We start from the raw sequence: 7,042 nt of genomic DNA on the forward strand, positions 1-7,042 counted from the left end.
CCATGTCTACAGGAATGAGAGTACACTCCATGACCCTGTATCAGTGCCCATGTCTACAGGAATGACAGGTGGAGGGGCGCTGGTGGCACCATGGTTAAGCCCTCCTCTGTTGGATTCCATCATCTGCTGGGTAATGATTTATAGCCTGGGAGGCTCTCTGAGACACCCCTCTCTGTCCTAAAGGGCCACTCTGAGTTGGCATCAACTCGATGGCAGTTGGTTAATGGTTTTTTAAACATGGGATACTGACAATTTTTTAATTGTAATCTAAGTATAGTCGGGGCAGCCCGGGGGAAGGAAAGGGGAGTGGCGTGGTGGGACAGAGGTGGAATGCTAAATTTCTATGCGCAATCAACAGATGGAGCCCAACGTGGAAACATTCCGAATTCGCATGTTGCTCATGCCCGTTAAGTAGAAATGAGACCGTGGAGGTCAGAGGCCGGGGCTAAAGGTGAACAGAGGATCCTCAGTAATGGGGTAATTCCTGCAGGCACACCAGTCATGGATTGGAAGGATTGGACTGCAATCAGAAAGCATCTCCTGACTGGCAATGCAGCGCCTCCTCCACAACCAGCACCCACCTCCCGAAGTGATGGGAGGGGACAGTGGAGACCGGACGCTCCACCTCTCCCTTTCTCCACAGATCATTTGGGCCCAGAGGCTCGTGTCCTGGATTCCTGAGCATGTGACACTTCTGTACTACCTGCAAGTGCACGGGGAGGGGAGGGGTGCTGCAGGCTGTGCATATGGGAACAGGTGTCCGCGGGAAGAGGGGTGTCCAGTCTCGCCCCTGCTCTCAGGACGTGGAAGGCCAGCTGGCCCTTAGCCAGCACTGTGAGGTCAGCAGAGCCAATCCCGATGACCCCACCTGCTTCCCAACACCTCTCCCCATCTTCCTTCATCCGAATGAAGTCTGTAATAAGCCTTTTAACAATTGAGCCTTGGTGGCACTGTGGCCGCGTGTTGGGCTGCTAATCACAAGTCAGCAGTTCAAAACCACCCGCGGCCCTGGGGGAGAAAGACGAGGCTCTCTACTCCTGTAGCTTTATGGTCTCAGAAAGTCACGGGGGCAGTTCTGCCCTGTCCTGTAGAGGGCACTGTGATGTGCTGGCATGGATGATGGCAGAGAGAGAGAGAGAGAGAGAGAGAGAGAGAGAGGTCTCCCCCTCTAAGGAGGAGTGTCAATTGTTGGTGTCATTCTGGCAGGAGCCTTCCTTGTGGCCCTGTGCCCACCCCCCACCCCCACCCCCAAGCCTCGGGCTCCATTGCTGGTCAGCTCATGGTCTCCATTCCTTGCCAGGACTCTTCTGGGGCAGCGCTTCCTCTGGCTCCAAAGAGAGGGATCCACTCCTCCGGGGGAAGAGGCCAGCCCTGCAGGGTCCCAGAGAGGCCCACTCATCCTGAGAGCGGGGGCTGATGCAGGCCCTTGGCAGGGGGCAGGGCGGAGGGCGCCGGCCATCTCTGAGCCTGGGCTGGCAGCCGGGAGAACGTTTCGGCTCCGACCCAATATGGAGTGCTCTCCCAGCTCAGAGGCAGCTGGGATGGTGGCGGGTTTGGTTGGCTGGCTGCTTTGTAGCCTCAGACTGGGGGCAGAGGGAGTTCAGCAGTGGAGACTCTTCCCTGCTGCCTGGGAGAGCAGCCAGCACCAACCACGGCATGCACGGGGCCCTGCGTGCCCCTGTGGTGATGGACAGGCTCCGTGAGCCTTCGGGTGAGGGGGACAACAGGGGGTTGCTGCTGCAGCCCTTGTAAGTGACCTCAACCCCCAGGGTCCCTCTGCCCGCTCTGAGAGGCCTCTGAGGGCCCAGGAAGGGCGGGGTCCCTCATGGACCTTCAGCCCTGGGTGATGCCCCCGCTAGCCAGCCCCAGGGCCCCAGGGACTTGGTTCAGCAGGGTGGCTGCTGGAGCTATGTTGGGCTCAGCTTCCCCCGGACCCCTCCCCACCCCAATGCTCCCCGGTTCTGCAGGCGGAAGAGGGAGAAGCAGTGTCTTAGGGTCTCTAACTGGGACAAGGCTGAGACCCGCCCCCACCCCAGAGAAGGCTCTGTGCTGGGGGAGGGATGGGAGGACCCTGCCAAGCCCCACTAGGGGCATTAGACGGGCAGGCAGGAAGCTCTGGCACAGACAGCTCAGACAAAGGCAATCTTCAGCGGCCTGCCTGACCCTGCTGAAGACCCCCTACTTGAAACTTTGTCTCCTGGGTGGTGACACTCTACTCTGGCCTCTAATCTGCTCAGAGACAAACTCCTCTCCCCTCCCTCCCCCGTTAGACCAGGTGTCCATTGTCCCAGCAGCTGAGCTGGGTGACCGGACTCTGGCCTCAGCCTTGTAGGACAGCCCTGTTCAGACCCAGCGTAGCACCAGCTGGACCCAGCTGGCACTCCCGCCCCAGGGCTACAGAGATGGCGCTGTGCTGCTGACCCCTGCTGGCCATCCCCACACCCCGAGGGGCCTCCTCGCCTCTCAGGAATCCCTCTACAGTGCCCCAGTGCTGTGCTGCTTGTGGTGGGGCTGGGCCTGGGAGTGGGGGCGGCTCAACACCCCTGGAGCAGCCTGCTCCACACAGCGAGGCTTCTGCTCTTAGGGGAGCTGTCCCATCCTGGGTCATCAGCCGAGGTCCCTTGCTCCCGTTGCTGGGTCATGGCCCCTGGCGCCACACGCTAACAGCAGCCGCAGCCGCAGAGGTGGCGTGTGCAGCCCACAGTTCAAAGACCACTCTATCCTTGTGTTTTAAAGATCGTTTTCTTAGGGGCTCTGACAGCTCTTCTGACAATCCAGCCAGCGCTGCCATCCAGCATCTGCGTACCGATGCTGCCATCCTCATTTCATCCTTCTAACAGCTGTGAGGGTGATGCCTCAGACCACACAGATGGGAAGCCTGGGACCCCGAGGGAATGCGTCCCCCAAGGTCACACCGCCAGGGAGCCCAGAGCCTATGATTCACACCCAGAGGGCCTGCTCTTGTGACTTTGACTGCCCACCCCTCATCCCCAGGTCCCCAGGGTCAATGCCCCTCCCTCTCTGGCTTATCCTCACTTTCCTGCCCTGGGCCTCCCATGGATCTGGATCCAGATCCGGATCAGAGGACAATACCAGCCCCCCTACTCGTAGGCACCCTTGGAGACAGCAGGACAGGGGAGGGAGCCTTCAGCAGGCTTCCTGGGGGCACTTTAAAGCTGGCCCCTGTTACAGAGCTGGCCCCCCTGAACTCACAGCCAACCAGGAGGACAGGGAGGGTGTGGGGCTGGCCTGTGTTCAGTGGACGCCCAGTGTCCCAGCTGGCTGGCCCCAGGAGTCTGCGGCATAGAGCAGGCCGCTGGTCCTGGTTTCACAGTGGTGAGCTGGGGGGGGGGGGGGGGGGGGGGGGGGCGAGGTCTGGGAGGCCAGGGTGACCACTGCCTACCAGTGGACATCACTGCCCACCAAAGGAACGGGCGTGGTGAGGGCTCCAGGGTCCTCTCAGCAGCCCCCTCCTCAGCCTGGGTGCTCCACCTCCATTAATGTAGCCAAAGCCCGCCCCATCGCTGCCCAGAGCACTGACCTCCTTAGCCCACTGTCCACCCCTGAGGTCTGCACAGCCAGGCCCCTGGCCCCAAGGCAGCCACGCCACCCCTTCCTCCGGTGAGCTGCCACTCTGCCCATCCCCCCGCACGAGAAGCCGGGCACACACAAATAAATAAATAAAGCGAAATAAACACGTTCGTCTCTGTTAAGTTTCATCTCGTTAGATCCACCCCATTGCTCCGGCCTGTCAGCTTCTCTTTAGATCCCAGCTCTGTCATCTGGCGTGTCTGCCCCAGCTGTGTGACATCTGCAAATCGGATGAAGTACATGGAGCGTGCTGTCTCAGGGGACCACCCCCCCCCCACGCCTCCCAGTGGCTAAGCATGCACATGCACCACCCCCACCCCCACACACACACTCACACACGCCTCCCGCGCTCTCTCTCCTGGGTGCGCCACGCCTCCAGCCATCTTCCTGATCTGGGTGGGGATCGTAGGCACCTGCCCCCGCCGAGGGCACCGGTGTCCCGGTTGGGGCTGGGACGCTCTGGCTGGTCTGCACGCACCCACCTCCACTGGCGACCATTGAAACAGCCCTGACCTGGCCACGCCCACCCGCCTCTCCATCAAGCCTGGTCTCCTGGGTCTGCTGTGTGGTCCTCCCTCCACCGTGGGGCCCTCATGCACACCCTCACTCCCTCCTTGGTGTGACTGCGCTGCCGACACGCGCCTGCTTGACCGGGTGAAGACTCCCTGTGGATGCACCTGCTATGTGTCATGCACGCCACACGCACCTGCGATGTGCTATACACGTTATATGCTGTGTACGCTATACGCACCTGCTATACACTATTTCCCCAGCCCTTCTCTTCGGGGATCCAGGGCCTTGTCCTTCAGTCACTGCAGATCCCGGCCATCAGCTTGGAACAAGCCAGCTGCGGCCTCTCGCTGTGAAGCCCGACGGTGCCCGGGTCTCCACCCCAAGCCTTCTCATTGAGTCAACGCCAACTCATAGGGACCCTATCGGACAGGGTAGAACTGCCCTGGGAGGTTCCAAGGCTGTACCTCGTTACGGGAGGAGAAAGCCAAGAGAGACCCATCTTTCTCTCACCATGACCTGGTTTTGAACTATTGATCTTACAGTTAGAGCCCCACAGTGCTCCTGTACTGGATGGCTGTCTAGGCAGGGGACCCGGCACTGCATGTGGGTCTAGACAGGGCCCGGGCATATTCCTAAGCCTCGTCTCCCGTAGCATCGGGGGTTGGTTCTCAGGGCGATCTCTTGGCAATCATGAGCTCCCTGGATCACTCGGATGGCTGAGCCGATGCTGCAGTGACAAACAGGCTTGGGCTCTCGGTGGCTTTTATGCGAGTAACAACCTAGGTTGGTTTCTTGCCCGCAATCATACCTGTTTGTCATGGGTTGGCCGGGGGTTCTGGGGCCCAGGCTGAGGGGGTGGCCTGGCTGCCATGGCAGAGGGGAAACTCCCTGGCATCGAGTTGATGCTGACTCGCAGCCACCCGATGGGCCAGGGTGGAACTGCCCCATGGGTTTCGGAGACGGCCACTCTTTACGGGAGTAGAAAGCCTCGTCTTCTCCCGAGGAGTGGCTGGTGGTTTTGAACCGCCAGCCTTGCAGTTAGCAGGCCAAGCTTAACCGCTATGCTTAACCACTGGGCTCCTGCGGCAGAGAGAAAACGCATCAGCTCTTCACGTGTCTGCCTCAAAGTGCCACTCGTTATTGCCATCGCACACCATGGGCTAAAGCAAGTCATCGTCGGGTTGTGTCGTGCCCCGACTTCCTGTGACCCCGTGCACAATGGGCCGGAGCACCGGCTGAGCTCTGCCTCACCGCCGCCCTGTGACCCAGAGTCTCCGTGAGCTGATGGTCGGCGTGGACGACCAGACCTTTCTTCTCAGTGAGCTCATCCAGAAGGTGTGCTGAGGCCTGTTGAGCATCACAGCAGACGCGAGCCCTCCCTGACAGACAGACGGGGCTGCCAGGAATCACACCCAGGCCTCTCACGCCGAAGGCAAGCGCTCCACCACTGCGGCCAGCCGTTACCTCATCGCCTGTCAACTTGAGCAAAGGGGTGGAGTCTAGCCTGTTGCAGCCGGATGACCTCATTTGGAGGCACAGAGGAGATAGATGGCTCCCTGGAGGCATCTCTCAGCCTTCCCTCTCCTGCTGTTGAGACACCCAGAGAGCCGGAGGAGCCCCGTGGAGACCTGTGCCAGCGATGAGATGCTTCCACTGCCACTGGATCCACAAGAACACCAACCCACCGATCTGTAATCTTCTTGCATTCGGCATCATTGCATGGGCTGCATGAGTCTAAAGAGGAATTTGTGGACTAGTATGGGACATATGGGCTAATATTGGACTTAGGGGCTTGATCTGGTCTGGACTGGGATGTTTTCTCAATATACGATTGCTCTTTTATAGAAAGCTCTTTCTTATACACATGCGAGTGTCTCTGGGTTGGTTCGTCTAGTCAGCCCAGACTGTCACAGCCAGCGGGCCTCCTTGCCTTCTCAAAGGAAGGCTCTCGGCCACGCTTCAACCGTCAGGGACGCCTTTCCTGGAGCCTGGGAGGCCGAGGTCAGGAACTTGGGCACACGGCGCCTGGGGCCACCCTCTTCTCCTGGCGAGCACCCTAGATGTTGCTGTCCCTCAGGGCCAGTGAGCTCCCGTGAAGCCAGTTGGGTGCTTATTCTCTCTCCCTCTCTTTTCTTTGATGCTTATTCTCTGAGTGCAGTGGCGAATGCCCTTCCACAGCCTGCTCTCAGGCTCCCAAAGCCCCAAAGGGTTCTCCATTTCTGCCCCAGCCCCTCGCTCCTGCCTTCCAGAATGGCTCCTCCCCACTCCAACCATGACCTTGTCTGCCTGCCTGCCAGGGAGTGTATCATGCAACTAATCCCAGGAGGCCTGGACTCTGCTGATCAGCCAGAGTCCCCCCAGCTGCCCACCCTGGGAGAGACCTCGAGGTGGGGGGGAGTCCTCTCAGAGAACTCTGAGGTCTCAGAGACGCCTCGGCTGCTCAGCCCTGGCTCCAGCAGCTCTCTGGCCCTTGCCCCCTGCCGGTCAGTGGGTCAGGTTCGGCGAGCCAGCCAGATCCACTCCACGCGTGCGTGTCTGAGCCGTGCTCCGTCACTCTCTGTGGCCCCTCCTCAGGCACCTCGTGCGTGCCCGTGCCCACCGTCTGTGAGAGGGCGACAGACAGGCCTCCTTACGCTCTGCAGCGTCGTGGGATCAAATGCCAAAGAACTCCACACACGGCGCTGCCGATGAGGCTGGTGAGATCTGAACAGCGCCTGGCCCTGAGTGAATGATGCCGCAGCCATGTCCCCTCCCTCCTCCTGGTGATGTGCTGGCCTCCTGGCCTTTATTCTTGTGGCCGGTCCCCCCCTGGGGTGGGACACAGTGGGGACAGCCCATCTCTTTCCTCCCGGAGCTAGCTGCTGCAGCTGGGACATCCAAGGTGCCTTATCTTATCTTATCCAAGGTGCCCGGCATGGCTGGTGTGGCAGCTGGGGTC

The sequence above is a fragment of the Echinops telfairi genome, unplaced genomic scaffold (assembly GCF_000313985.2).
Source record: "Echinops telfairi isolate 266 unplaced genomic scaffold, ASM31398v2 ScPeMD7_655;HRSCAF=1070, whole genome shotgun sequence".
In the NCBI taxonomy this organism is placed as follows: Eukaryota; Metazoa; Chordata; class Mammalia; order Afrosoricida; family Tenrecidae; genus Echinops; species Echinops telfairi.